Source organism: Diospyros lotus, chromosome 8 (genome assembly GCF_014633365.1).
Source record: "Diospyros lotus cultivar Yz01 chromosome 8, ASM1463336v1, whole genome shotgun sequence".
Taxonomy (NCBI): domain Eukaryota; kingdom Viridiplantae; phylum Streptophyta; class Magnoliopsida; order Ericales; family Ebenaceae; genus Diospyros; species Diospyros lotus.
The window spans coordinates 18,918,285-18,933,408 of NC_068345.1; the positions used below are offsets into that span (position 1 = coordinate 18,918,285).

The 15,124-nt window shown below is 41.8% G+C and overlaps 1 protein-coding gene across 1 annotated transcript in view; it reads left to right on the forward strand.

The window, feature by feature from the left end:
• LOC127808775 (uncharacterized) overlaps positions 1-15,124 on the forward strand; it is a 60,325-nt gene that overhangs the window by 13,936 nt on the left and 31,265 nt on the right. The gene's annotated exons all lie outside the window — the stretch shown is intronic.

Sequence of the window (15,124 nt, forward strand, 5' to 3'; positions counted from 1 at the left end):
TCCGTGTCAATTTTAGATGTGTGAATTTAACCTTCCTATCTTATGAGAAATTGCACAACTCAAAGAAGAAGTGGCCCATGCCAATAATCTATTAGGTGAAAACCTAAGGATTAAGGCAACCATCAAAGGTAGGGTCTTAGCCTAACATGTTTTAGAAGTAACTCATCTTGATGAGTCAACGAATTATTGGTGCTGTTGCCAAAATATAACAATTTATTTTTAATCGTGGTAGAATACAATGTGTGGTTGATCACGAGAATTTCGAGAGTGTAGAGTCTTATGAGTATTGGGGATCTTGAGTGTCTTAAGGGTCCTGAGAGCCTTGAGAGTCTCGTCATCAAAGTGTCTTTAGAGTCTTGTCACTAAAGTGTCTTGAGAATCTCATCACCAAAGTGTCTTGAGACTTGTGATCTTTTGAAGGAGGCTTTCTGATGACTGAGTGACCCTTGATGACTGAGAGAATCATGATGATCGAGAGACCTGTAAGACGAATGCACGATTAGGGGTGCGGGTGGGTGTCCCCGCACAAACCCTCCGATGCTTAAGTCAGTTCTTGAGAGTGGGAGCGCAAAAATGTACTCAAGAGTGCCAAAGATAGCGTACCTGAGGTAGGCGTCGAGGCCTCCTATTTATAGAGAAGGTTAGAGGGGGGACATGTGGTGGCTATCTCAAGAGTCTGGCGGCCCATCCTGAGAGTTTTGCGACCATCCCAAGAGTTTTGGGGCCGTGATGGTGTATCCAAGGGATGAGGTGTGAGTGGGAGACACCCACTCAGTCAAATGATCATGTGGGTGGCCTTGCTTCTTCATGTCTTGAAAGGTAGAAGAGAGAGAGGGATGAGGACCCCCTACTCACTCGGTCATATGACCGAGTGGGTCTTCACTCGCTCGATCTTGAGCGGCTCTCTTGCCTTTTCGGCCTTGGTTCAAACCCATCTGTGCTCCAAATACTTGCATCTACTCCTTAACCGGATACAGGTGCAATTTTCAGGGCATATTAGTTGCTCCCTACTCTTTGAACCGAGGGAGTTGGGCGAAAGAGTATTCGGCCTTACAAAATTTTGGGTATTTTCTGCCATACTTTTCTTACGGTTTGGAAGCCGTTTGCGTATGGTCGTTTTGTTCCTGGCATTCATCTTCTTACATTCATCTTCTTTAACTATCATGTGCAATAAGATTCATACCTTGGGTTTGAATGCCTTTTACCCTTACGACCGTGAGTGGGACAACGGGTCTAGATTTACCTTTCATTGTAGGGCCATGTACAGGATAATGAGTTCGGATTTTTTCCCAGTTGTCGGCAGTGTTCTAAAAGGCGCTAGGCGCTAGTCGGGCGCGAGGCTGGGGCCTAGCGCCTAGGGGGCCTAGGCGGAGCCTAGGAAAACTGTTTTTTATTTTTTAACTTTGTGATGTAATTTGATGTTATTTTCAATTAAATCAAAGTTGAAAAACATCAATAATGCAACATAAATCAATAATACAACAATAATGGAATGACAAGTGAAATATAGAATTAAGCATGAGAAAACAATTGTTGTAGATCAGTTCTAGATTCAAACTTCAATAAGACAAAAGCAACAATAATGCAACATAAACCATATTTGAAGAATCTAAGTATTTAACTATCTAATTGGAATTCTTCCTCTCCATATTCTTCCAATACATGATCTTCATCAGACTCAAAATCAAATTCATTGAGCTCTTGCTCATCTTCTTCTTCTTCTTCTGATTGAAAATCATCTTCATGAAGCTCTCTCATCTTAGAACTTCTTTGAGGTTGAAGCATCTCGTCTGCTCCGGATGCTTCACCAATCACTTCCCAAGTAAGCCCCGTACCAGGCTCAATTTCTTCATCATCTCCTCCTTCAACAATCCATCCTTGTGCATTGCTAGCATCACTAGCAAGTAGCACATCAACATTCCTTTCCTTCTCCCTCTTTTGCTTGTTCATCAATTTTGCATTAAATTGGACATAGACAAGATTGTTCAATCGATGCACATCCAGTTTATTTCTTTTCTTAGTATGTATCTACATAAATAAAATAAAAGTAATATCAATTTAAATGATAGATAAGTTATTGATATTAAAGAAATATAGTTCATATTTTCATATGCACTAACCCCTTCAAAAGTGCTCCAATTTCTTTCACAATTGGATGAACTACTGGTTAACGAGAGCATTCTTGTTGCCATTCGTTGCAAGTTTGGAGTTTGATTTCCATAAGTCATCTACCATGTAACTACATAAGTTAACAAGTATAAAGTAAACAAATTTATACACTAATACACATTAGGAACTAAGAAAAGGATTAAAGGAATTTTATACCTGGATTATAATTGTCATCATTTTTTGCACAGCCTTGAGCTGCCCACACTTTTCCAAAAGCTCCCTCTTTACGAGTATACTTTGGCAATTCAACATTTATGACATGACCTTGCAATTCAAAATGATCATCACCATGATAAAACATCTCCACACAATTAAAAAACCCATCCATCACTTCATTATCAAGATATATAGTCTTATTCTTGAAAAGGTAGTAGGGATTCAAAAGGTAAGCCGCCAAATGCAATGGACTATCTAGCCTATCTTTCACCCTTGCTTCAATAATCTTTATAACAGGCTGATAGTTTTTCTCAAGATTATTTAGGGCCTCCTTAATATCTTCCTTTGCTTGCTTAATCTCTCCATATAAAAAACCCATAGAAGGCTTTCTATCTGCATCAACAATTCGAAGCACCTTCACCAAAGGTGCAAAAACCGTAAGGCATAAAGTTACACCATTCCAGAAAGCAATGCTCATCACAGTAGCATATGCTGCTTTCCCTTTAACATTCTTTGACCATTTACACTCCTCCCATTCAGGGCTGGTAAATATGGACCTCAATTGGGCCTTTTTCTCCATCAAGCTCTGCAAAGTAAGAAAAGAAGAAGCAAATCTAGTGACTCCCGGTCTCACTATATCCCTCTTCTTCGTAAATGACCTCATTAAGGACAAGGTCTTATGGTGTGCATAAATGAAGATTGTCAAACTTTTTGCCTGATCAATGACTTTCTTATATCTTGGCATTTTTCCAATACTTTCAAGCATCAAATTGATGGTGTGAGTAGCACATGATGTCCAAAAGATATTTGGCCTCTTCAACTTTAATAATTTTGCTGCTCCCATATTATTGGCAGCATTGTCAGTTACTACTTGGACGACATTTTGTGGCCCAACTTGCTCAATGCACTTGTCCACATACTCAAATATGAGTTCACTTGTATGTGCTTCGTCTGATGCTTCTTTTGAAGAAAGAAAAGCAGTACCCATGCTAGAATTAACACATAGGTTCATGATGCTCCTTCTTTTTCTGTCTGTCCAAGCGTCTGTCATAATAGAGCATCCATTTTGTGCCCATTCTTCTTCATGCTTCTTCAGTAAGTCTTTCATTCTGTTAACCTCTTCCTTTAATAACGGTTCCCTCAATTGGTATTGACTAGGAGGTTTGAACCTCGGCCCAAATTGACCAACCGCCTCAACAAACAATTTGAAGCTATCATGATTAATAGCATTGAAAGGTATACCAGCTTCGTACACCCATCTAGCACAATATCCTTGTACAGTCTGTGTTCTCTCTTTAAACAATGCTTCACTAATATTTTGCTGCCTTTGCGTCATTCTCGAACTCAAACAAATTTCAGGACTAATGGAGCTTGCGAACTTATCTATAGGGCCAAGAGTACGAGGCACTTTTTTACTCCCTAACTCTTCCAATTCATCTTCATCATCCACCCCTTTCCCCTTGTCAGAAATATTAACCGAGGATCTCATCATATCTTCCTCCTGCTTCTTATTCTTCTTCTTACTCTTTGCCTCAGCAATAGCATTCTTGCATTTAGCTTTATCATCCGGAGAAGATTTTGGACATACAGAAACATTTTCGGAAATGTGGCCGATGTGTTCTTTGACTCTGTAAACTCCTCCAAACATAACTTTACCACACAACTTGTATTTAACTTTATCCATGTTCTTTGGATTAATTAACATTCCATACTCCCATCCGACATCATTTGATTTTCTTTTAAGAATTGATGCGGCATCGGACGATGCTTCAGTACTCCCAATTCCATCCGACATGACTTCCTTTTTTTTTTCTTTTTTCTCCTGAGTAAATTGACATTGAATGATTGAATTAAAATAGATAATTAGGCTAACTAGCTAACAAACAAAGCCAAAAACTAACAATATATAGTCCAAGCAGCACCAGCAACCGCAAGCAGCAACAAAGGCAGCTTGCTACATTTGTTGCTTGCTTGCAAGTTGCAAATGTTAATTTTTTAAATACATTAATAATAATAATTAATAAGTATTTGAATAACAAATAATCGGATATTAATATAATTATATAAATACTAAATTAATAACAAAAAAAAAAAAAAAACAAAAAACAAAACGGGGAGCTGCTTGCTTATTGCTGCTACTACTTATCAAAGGAGGCGGAGGCCCGGAGGGTGAGTGAAGATTGAAGAAGATGAAGACTGAAGCTGCTGCAAGAGCAAGAGACAACCGTCAACCAGGGGGTGGCGGTGTGCGAGCAGCGAGCACGAGACGGTGGTGACGGCGAGTGAAGAAGGTGAAGTTGCAAGAGAAGAGACAACTAGAGTGTGGTGTGGCGGTGTGCGAGCACGAGACGGTGGCGACGGGCCGAAGGCGACTCTGCAACTACAAGAGACGGTGGCGGCGTGCGAGCACGAGAGAGGCGACGGCGATTCAGCAATAGACTGTTGGTGGCGGTGCGCGCAAGAGAGAAGGGGAAATCGACGAGAGAAAGGGGTAACGGGTAAGGAAACAAAACCCTAATCAATTTATACTAAATGCTTCATGCGGCCTAGGCACTTCACGCGGCCCAGGCGGCCGATTTGGCTGCCTTGGCCAGGCGATTCACGCGGCTAGGCGTCCACCTTGGCCGCCTAGGCGCCGCATGGTACCAACTAGCCGGGCCGACGCCTAAGGTGGCCGATTTGGCCATAATCGCGGCGGCTAGCGGCCGCCTAGGCCGCGTTTTTGTTCACTGGTTGTCGGGCTGTGAGCTAGACAATGGGTTAGGATTTATCCCTTATTGCCGGGTCATGTGCGGGGTAATGAGTTTGGATTTTTCCCCCAATTGCTAGGCTATGAGCGGGGCAACGGGCTGGACTTCATTTTTTCCTCGTTGTCGAGTTGTAAGCGGGGCAACGAGCTTGGATTTGTTTTTCCCTCATTGCCAAGCAGTAAGTGGGGCAACAGGCTTGAGTTTGTTTTTCGTTCGTTGCCGGGCTGTAAGAGGGGCAACGAGCTTGAGTTTGTTTTTCCCTCGTTGCCAAGCTATAAGCGAAGCAACGGACTTGAGTTTGTTTTTCCCTCGTTGTCGAGCTATAAGTAGGACAACAGGCTTGAGTTCATTTTTCCCTCGTTGTCGGGCTGTGAACGAGGCAACGGGCTTGAATTTGTTTTTTTCTTGTTGTCAGGCTATAAGCAGGGCAACGAGTTTGAGTTTGTTTTGCCGAGTTTGAGTTTGTTTTTCCCTCGTTATCGGGCTATAAATGGGACAATAGGCTTGAGTTTGTTTTTCCCCCGTTGTGCGGGACAACGGGTTTGAGTTCATTTTTCCCTCGTTGCCGAGTTGTGAGTGGGTCAACGGGTTTGAATTTATTTTTCTCTCGTTGTTGGGCTATAAGCGAGGCAACGAGCTTGAGTTTGTTTTTCCCTTGTTGTCAAGGTATGAACGGGATAACGGGCTTGAATTTGTTTTCCTCTCGTTGTCAGGCTATAAGCAGGATAACGGGCTTAAGTTTGTTTTTATTTCTTGGAAGTAAAACATAACAAATACACTTTCATAAAACAATGTGCGAGTAATGAAAACGCCAACGTTTTTTGCATGGTTTAGCAAATAAGCGAGTACATCCACTGTTTCATTTTAGAGTCTTATTGTTGCCACTGATCACTAGATACACGAGTCACGCAAAATTTCAAACAGTTTAGTTTCTCGATCTTTCACATAGTCCCTCTTAAATGTGTCTGAAGTTTGCTCCTAGTTTTCTCTCCGAGGGCATTGATGATAGCTGGCTGCCTTCTCTTAAGGGCCTGTCCCTTCGTGGCTTTTCTTGGCAATGGATAAAGCCTTTTCGCTCTTTTTTTCCCTTTTGTGAATGCCACATAACAGGTGCATGCTTTTCGTTGATCCCCTCGAACTTGTCCCACTCCTTCGAGTGTAGGAAATTTCATTAATAGATAACAAGAAGAAGCCACTGCTCCCATATCGTTGAGCAAAGGACAGCCCAAAATTACATTGTATGCTGGTGAGGAGGTCTAAACTGCCATTAAATTGGCTTGTCGTGTTGTGTTGCGGTTTAAGGTTCAAAGCCTAGTGTGACTACCAATTGAATAGCTCCCATCACAAGGATAGCCTCTCCAGTGAAGCTGTATAGGGGGCAAGAAACCTTCTTCAATTGATCATGAGAGAGATTCATTTGTTCAAAACAATTCCAGTAAATAAGATTGATCGAACTGCCACTGTCAACTAGTATTCTGCTGATGGGATGCTTTGCAATAACAACTGAAATTATCAGTGGGTCGTCATGCGGAATGATTATGTCTCCTTTATCGGCTAGCGTGAACATAATAAGCTTTTCATTTTCCCTAACTTCTATTATTGAGTCAATCTGATATGCTTAACGGGCGTAAGTTTTCTGGGAACAGGAGGAGTCCCTTGCCATAGTTTCGCCACCCGAGATGACATGTATGGGCTGATGGACTGGTTCATTGTCTAGAGGAGGATTCTCTATATAATCCCTTCCTTTCTCTTGCTATCTTTGATTTGATCTCTCCTGCTCTTCCTGTCTCTCTTCTCCTCTACGAGGTTCCCTGTCTCTTCCTTGTACATGCGTTCGAAGATGTCCTTCACAAACTAGCATCTCAATCTGATCTCTTAACTCCCGGCATTGGTCAGTGGAATGACCACGAGTCCTGTGATATCTGCAATATTCTTCCCTATTCTTCCTCGTGGGATGGTCAACCTTTTCTGAGAGTCTAATGAGACTTGACCCCTTGATGGCTGCAAGTATGGTCGACTGAGGTTGGAGGAGTTTTGTGTAATGGTGGAACTGGGGCTAAGGTACATCTGATCCCCTAACCTGACCAGAGTCTTCTTCAACATCACGTTATTTCCTTTTCCGTTCTCTATCCTCGTTCCCTTCTACAGCTCTCACAACTTTTGTATGGGGCACGTATTTATTTGCCTAGCAAACAAATCTGCCAGGGATGTTGGTGGGTTCAAAGATAATGATTCTTGTAAGGAAGTTAGCTATATTCCTCGTAACATAGCAGACACTGTCATTTCAATTGGTAAATCATGGATCTCAAGAGTAGCGTTACAGAATCTGTCCACATACTGACTCAGAGTTTCTTTATTCCCTTGCTGAATACTGAGTATGTATGTAGTGTCCTCCTTCCTTCGACTGTTAATTACAAAGGCCTTAAAAAATTCTATTCTAAGCTCTGCCCAAATGAAGAGATAAAGGCCTCCGGCAAATTGTTAAACCATGTTCTGGCATGCCCTGACAGAGTTAGGGAGAAGGCCTGGCACATTATGTCATCATTCCATCCATGCAATAGCATCAACGACTCATAGTTTTGAATTTGATCATAAGGATCATCCTTGCTAAAATAGGGGGTGATCTGGGGCATCTTGAATTTCCTGGGCAATGCCTTCTCCAATATATCTGCAGTAAAGAGACTTTCTGCACTATTGTTCCTCTGCGGCCGGGATTAGTTTTTTCCGTTCAAGTACCTCTTCAACTACCCTTTTCATATCATCTCATATACTTGTTGCTGTTTGGTTTTCTTGTCTTCCCCCCGTTGGCGTATTGGCCACGGTTTCATGGTACCTCCCCTTTTATGGGCTTCTCACCTTGTCCTCCATTCACGGATTATCATTTCTTTTGGGTACAGCGTGGGGATTCTTCATTGGTGCTGGTGATCTCGGCCTATTCTCCCGGCGAGGAGAAGATCGAGAATGAGAGTCGGGAGTGACTTTCCGATAGGAATCGGCTCCCAAATCAGGCTGAGACTCGTGTGGCTACATAGGTTATGGCATAAACCTTCTCAAGGTATCAGGCAGTGTCCCTCTAGGCATCATGCTTTGGAGTATCCCAGCCATGTCCTGAAGTGCTTGCATACCTTCAATAAGTTGTTGTCTTAATGCTTCATACTCATCTCATCTCATGGGACCATACGTGGTGGCTGTCACTAAGTTCCAGCTTGATCAATGGGGTGTGCTTGTGAGCCGATGTTAAGCAGAGGCGTGGCTGGCTGGTACCCCACCTATGGATTCGAGGAAGTAGAGTGAGCACCTCCTTGTGGTTGAGAGTTTGGAAGAGGTGGAGGTGCTTCCTGTGGGTGAGAGTCCTGAGAAGGTGGGTGCGCTCCCTATTGTTGAGAGTCCCATGGAGGTGGGCATGTTTTTACACCTTGAGAGAGAGTTCGTCGATGTCCACGGGTGTTTGCCATATCTTAAGTTGACTTCTTATCTTTTTTCCCACAGACGACGTCAATTGTTGTGGTCAAAATACAACAATTTATTTTTAATCGTGAGAGAATACAATGTGTGTGGTTGATCACGAGAATTTCGAGAATGTAGAGTCTTATGAGTATTGGGGATCCTGAGAGTCTTGAGGGTCTTGAGAACCTTGAGAGTCTCATCACCAAAGTGTCTTGAGAGTCTCGTCACCAAGTGCCTTGAGAGTTTCCGTCACCAAAGTGGACTTTCGTGATCTTTTGAACGGGAGACTTGATGAGTAGGAGACCTTTTTGGATCTAACAGGAGGCTTTCTGATGACTGGGTGACCCTTGATGACCGAGAGACCTGTAAGACAAATGCACGGTTAGGGGCGCTGGTGGGTGTCCCCGCGCAAATCCTCCGACGCTTAAGTTAGTTCTCGAGAGCGGGAGCGCAAAAATGTACTCAGAGTGCCAAAAAGAGCGTACCTGAGATAGGGGGCAAGGCCTCCCATTTATAGAGAAGTGAGAGGGGAGACATGTGGTGGCCATCTCGAGAGTCTTGCGACCATCCCAAGAGTTTTGGGGCCATGATGGTGTATCTGAGGGATGAGGTGTGAGTGGGAGACACCCACTTGGTCAAATGATCATGTGGGTGGCCTTGCTCCAAATGCTTGCATTTGCTCCTTAACCGGATACGGGTGCAATTTTTAGGGCATATCAATTTGAATTTCGATGGTTGTTACCATGTTCTCTTTCTAAATCCCTTTGCCTATTATGACCTTTATTGCAATGATTTCTATTGTGGGATTCATAAGTCTCTTCAACCTTATAATGACAACAGTTTATTCTAGTGATTCAATACTTTTGGTTAAACTTATCTTTCATATATATTTGACCTATTTGGGTTTGTATATTCTGAAGATTCTGTAATATATAGGTTAGTGCTTAGTAAGAACCGTCTAATCGGTTAGATTCCATGGCATTAGTAGGTACATTGGTTTAGGTAACATGACTACTTGGCAAGTTCACAAGACATAATCTAATCAACTATGTTGAGATCATCAATTGACAACCAAGGCAATCTTTTTTCTTCTTTTTTTAATTTTTTCCAAATTGTTAAAGAGTAGAAACACAGCAATCCCTTTAGATTCTCTCAGCCCAATGACTCATAGAAATCACTCACCGCCTCCAAGAACACAAACGATAAAAGAAGTAAACAAGAACAAAGAAAAAACAGTAAGAACAACGAGATTTATCCTGGACATAGGTCCCAAAATTTGGGACTGAACTAGGATAAATCTCGTTGTTCTCATTGTTTTTTCTTTATTCTTGTTTACTTCTTTTATCGTTTGTGTTCTTGGAGGCGGTGAGTGATTTCTATGAGTCATTGGACTGAGAGAATTTAGAGGGATTGCTGTGTTTCTACTCTAACACAAATAAATTAAAAATGCAAGAAATAAGTTTTTTTTCTTTTTTGGGGGTAAAAAACTAGTCGGCACAAAACTAAACATTGTTAACCACCAACTAAGAAAGCTCAAATATAATACGAGCACAATATATGCAAGGTGTGAATATTGGTGGTGGGTATATATTGTAGGTGATAATGAGTGAATATGGTGAATGGAATTAAAAATATGGTGTAGAGGCCAATATGGCTAAACGATGCAAATGAGGTTTTGCGGCGGCGAGTTCAAAGCTTAACATGTGGTGCCACAAGGCTGAACCTCTACCAAGGTGCATTTGTGGCCCTATGTATGCTTAGCTCTTAATGGAATAACACCTAATAATGATAGCCCTTCTAGGTTCAAAACCCTCTCATAGGCCCTAAAAAGTGTCAATCTTTGCTAATCACCTGTTGAAAATATCTTCACAGGTGAGATTTACCTAAAAAATCCACGGCCTAATCGACTAGTTTATCCTGAATTTAGGGTCATTTTACAATTTTATCCAGTTTTGACCTTTGCTTCAATTTGGTCCTCAAACCTTAACATTCATTTCAATTTTATTCTCAATTGACCAGGCGTTCAGCAAAATGCACAAGGCAAAACGGCCAGTGGTCTTGTTGCTCGTGGGGCGACAGTGACTGATGGTATCCAATGGTCACTGCCATGGCCGTTCTCGCTCATTGCTAGTGGCTGCCATGATCATGGCCCTTGTTTTCTGTTGTGGCCATGGCCATGGATGAGATCTTGTTGATGGCCGGCGTGAATGGGCAGTTGCGTTCATTGCGGCTAGTGGGAGGTTCGTTCGAGTCGTCGATGAACGAGGGGCGAAGTGGCAATGACTGATTGGTGGCCACCTTCTTCATTTTGGCCAACCGATGGTTTAAGCCATTGTAATGGCCGATTTCCATTGTTTTTTGTCGGTCTTCATCATACTCGACATGCCAGTAGTCGATGAAACGTACATATTGGCCACCCATGGGCTTTGTCGACTTCTCGATGTGGGTCTTGCCATGGCCGTTTTTTCCCCTCGTGGGCGGCTGCGTATGTCATGGTTTGTGGGTGGTGCATTGGTCTTGACAACAAGCATGGGCCAAGTGGTGTGAGTGAGAGCGACCTTGTGCCTTCTTCTTCGTCAACCACATCGCCATTCAACGACATCAGTAGTGGTGTCTCAGAGCCATAGATGGGCTGTTGGTCTCTCTCATGACTGCATCGTCGGCGGCCTTGGTTTGATATGTTCACCATGGTCGGGGCCTTGTGCTTTCAGTTCGACATGATTGGTCGCCTTTTGTCGTTATGGCTTCTCCGTCGTGGGTCTTTTGAGTCGTGACAAGGCTTTTGCGCTACTGGCTATGGTTGGGTTCGTCGCAATCGTCCGATGACCTCTGGTCTTTTCCCCTCTCTCTTCTTTTTTTGATCGGCTGGCTCTATGGCTATTGTTAATGGAAGCAAGCTGGCGATTAGAGTCGCAAGCGATGAAGAGTGAGGAGGAAGGAGGCGATTGGCGGCGGTAAAGGCAGAAATGGCAGCGGTGCAAGGTGGAAGGCAAAAACCCTAGGTGATTTGGGGAAGAAGATGGGTTTTGACCCATTAAGTGTTGGGTCGACCCACTGGGTTAGATCTGGTTGAGGGTTAACTTGACCCATTACTTGGGGTTTCAAAATACAAAAGGCAAAATGGCATCGTTCTGCGTTGTGCATTGCAGCAACATCACTGCAGAACAACGCCGGTTTGTTGATATGTCTATTATTGGATACATTAGCATGTCACCTCAACGCCATGTATGCGGGGGCACACACCTGGCCGATTGAGGATAAAATTAAAATAAAAGTTAGGGTTCGAGGACCAAATTGAAACAAAGGTCAAAAGTGGATAAAATTGTAATATAACCCTAAGTTCAAAATAAATCAGTCAATTTGGCCAAAATTGACTTAGTATAGATCTGGAAAATCCAAAGAAGGTTTTGGGCTTTGCTCAACTAGCCCCCCTATAAATCCATGCAAACTGAAGTGTACAACATGGATTGATCGAGGCTCCAGCCAAAAGGATGGCGGTTGTGACCCCAAGAATTAGCATGTAAGCTTGCCTTCCCATGATTCAGACCTAGATCAACTCCTTATTCTTTCCACCTTGGTGCCAACCTAGCTAATCAAAAGAGAATATGCCTCGACCAAGAACGAGTGAACAATTCCGAAACTGATTTTCTCCATTACATCTTTTGTTTTTCCTAGCATTAAGAATCTAATTTAACCATCATAGGGGTTATCCCAGAACCTACTTTTTGGGGTAGTTCTTTTTGGTTGTAGGAATGACTTCTAGTTGACACTACTGATCAACTCAAGTGTGTCAGATCTTAGGGATCTGATGAGAATTCTCAGAGAATTATGTAGAGAATTAGGGAGAACAGGGAGAGAATTGATAGAGAGAGAGAAAGATAGAGAATGGGAGAGAGAGCAAGAGAATTGAAGAGAGAAATCCAGACTTGAATTAAATCTTCTCATGCCTTCCATGGGTGAGATCAGTCCATATTTATACTGATTCCCCAAGTCACATGGGAGCTCTTTCTTGCCAAAAAATAATAACCGCCAAGGTACAATCACACAAAGCATGCACTAAGGAACAAAGCATCTCAGCCTATACTACCCCCCCTTATTCTCGTATACAGAGCATCAAGTAGGTACATGACAAAGTGGTACATTTATTAAGCGTGAGATTCTGCATCGTCATAAGGTTATGAATAGAACAAATTAAACCAAAAGAAAGGAAGAAACCTCCTATTCTTAGGCGATGAAGAATTCGGTTTGGTGCTTGGGTTGAGTGCTTTTATGTTTATGGGCTTGGGTTAAGCAAATTAGCATAAGTGTTTATGTTAGAATATTTGCCTTGAGTAAGCCTAGGATTCAGTGAAGCAGTCAATGTATCAAGCGGCTGGTTTTAGTTAGGCGGTATGATTCCAAAGGAAATTCATTTAGTTGGGGGTAAATCGGTAATATCTAAACCGGTTATATTGTATAGATTTATCCGCCCTCTTAGTCTATAAATAAGGGGCAGGGGGTAGTCGTTTGGCATGCATGATTTAGACGAGTGAATTCTGTGTGAGAGGAAAGACTAGAAATCGATAGCTCTTTGTAATCTTGGCAAGATCAAGAATTGTACTCATGTGATAGGTTGTGTACTGATTCATTCTAATTCAAAGGAAGGCTACTCTCAAGGGGTTTTAAGGCTGGATGTAGAATCATTCAATCGAATGATCTGAACCAGGATAAAGTCTTGTTGTCTCCGTGTGGTTTGATTTATTTTCTGTATTTCCATTACTGTTTTGTTGTTCTTGATTGATCCGTGTCATCTGTGTGTGTGTGTGTGTGTGTTTCAAATCGGCCTAATTGCTGTTCCAGTGCTCCCGGGTTTAACAGTTTACATGGAAGGTAGAATGGGCATGGGTGTGTTGGGTTGCTAGGGTGGGTAAAGTAGGATGAAATTGCGTTGGGTTTAGCACAAATTGGGTCTCAGTTGCTTGAATAGAGATGAGTAGACTAGACTCGGTTTAGGCTACTAGGTGAAGAATGACAAGGATTCCTTAGGGTTGCAATAGGGAATTGAAGCAGGGAAACTCTAACCTTGACACAAGTGATGTCGACAACATTTCAATTATGCAGTTCTAGCAATGAACGAAATAATCAAATGGTGTAAATCCACATGGCAGGCTTGTATCTAGCTGGTGCAAAGCTTTTTGACTAAGTCAATGATGGTGTCAAACTAAGTGATGAGGCTTTGTGATGAAGATATTGATCAATTACGACAACAGTGACAACGAGGCTTGATAGCTTTAGCAATGGGCCTCAACTTTCATGGAGAGGCCAGCAAGAATATTGACTCAGTCTGAAAGGGTCGGCTCGGGCTTCCTATGGACATGCTGAGGTCAATAAGGCTTTATGATGATACAATGATGACTTTGATGGTTTTGTTGATGCTCGATTGCTACTCCTATAGCCTCGAGAGATCTTCATGAGGGTGATATGCATAGTTGGTAGTTGTATTATTGCCTGAATTTGCCATTGATGTGCATTGACGATAAATATGGCAGTTTTGACGAAGATGACTACTGTGATGGTTAGATTGATTTGGTAATCATGGTTCCTAATGTTCATGGTATTGAACAATATCAATTTGCAGTAGATTGCACGGTTGTCTTGAAGTTGGGCTTTAAAACCAGTTTTATGTGAAACAGCTCTAATGTTGTGGAAGATAGATGAAGAACCAAGAGAGAGAGAGAGAGAGAGCTTTTGCACCCAAACCCCTATGGTTTAGGCCATTTGCATAGAGACCTCTTTTGCTTTAAAAATGGTCTCAAGAGGTCTTTCTGATTTGGTTTTTGCCCAAACACCCCCTCGATTACTAACGCCAATTTACGGGTTCTAGTTGACAATATTTTTTTTTTTTGTTTTTTATTTTGGTTTAATATAGGTTCAATTTAACTTAATTAACATTTAATTATCTTAATTAGGCATTAGGTTTTTTTTTGGGTTTATATAGGTTTAGTTTAACTTAATTAACATTTAATTAGCTTAATTAGGCATAAATAAAGGTGTTAGTAATGAAGGGGGGTGTTTGGGCAATACTTAAACTACAGGGACCTCCAGAGGCCTTTTTTAAAGCACAGGGGGCCTCCGTGCAAATGCACCAAACCATAAGGGGTCTGGGTGCAATTTACCCTATTTACTATCATGTTAATTAATTTTCTGTCTTCTATCAGTTCAGATTGTTTTTCTTTTATTGTATTTGTGATGTCATGTGACTAGCATGTGCTGCTAATTTTATTTATTTGGAGGGTCTAGATTAGTGGGTTAGCTTTTCTAGGCTGCTGAAACCCCAGTGTGTGTGTGTGTTTGGTGGGTGGGGGGGAGTCTTTTAGGTGGCCGCTTATTTTAGAATCAGAAATTACTAGAGGTTGTTCTTGTAAAATTCTTCTCTATTGAAGTCTTCTTCACCATTAGTTTACTGTTTTTATCTTCTCGTACTGCATCATATATATTCATATATATGTATATATATATATAGAGAGAGAGAGAGAACACTTAGGGTAGGAAAATTAGCAAATTTCTATATTCAATATCAAAAGTTTTAATTTCTAAATGTATTGTACACCTATTTATAGACT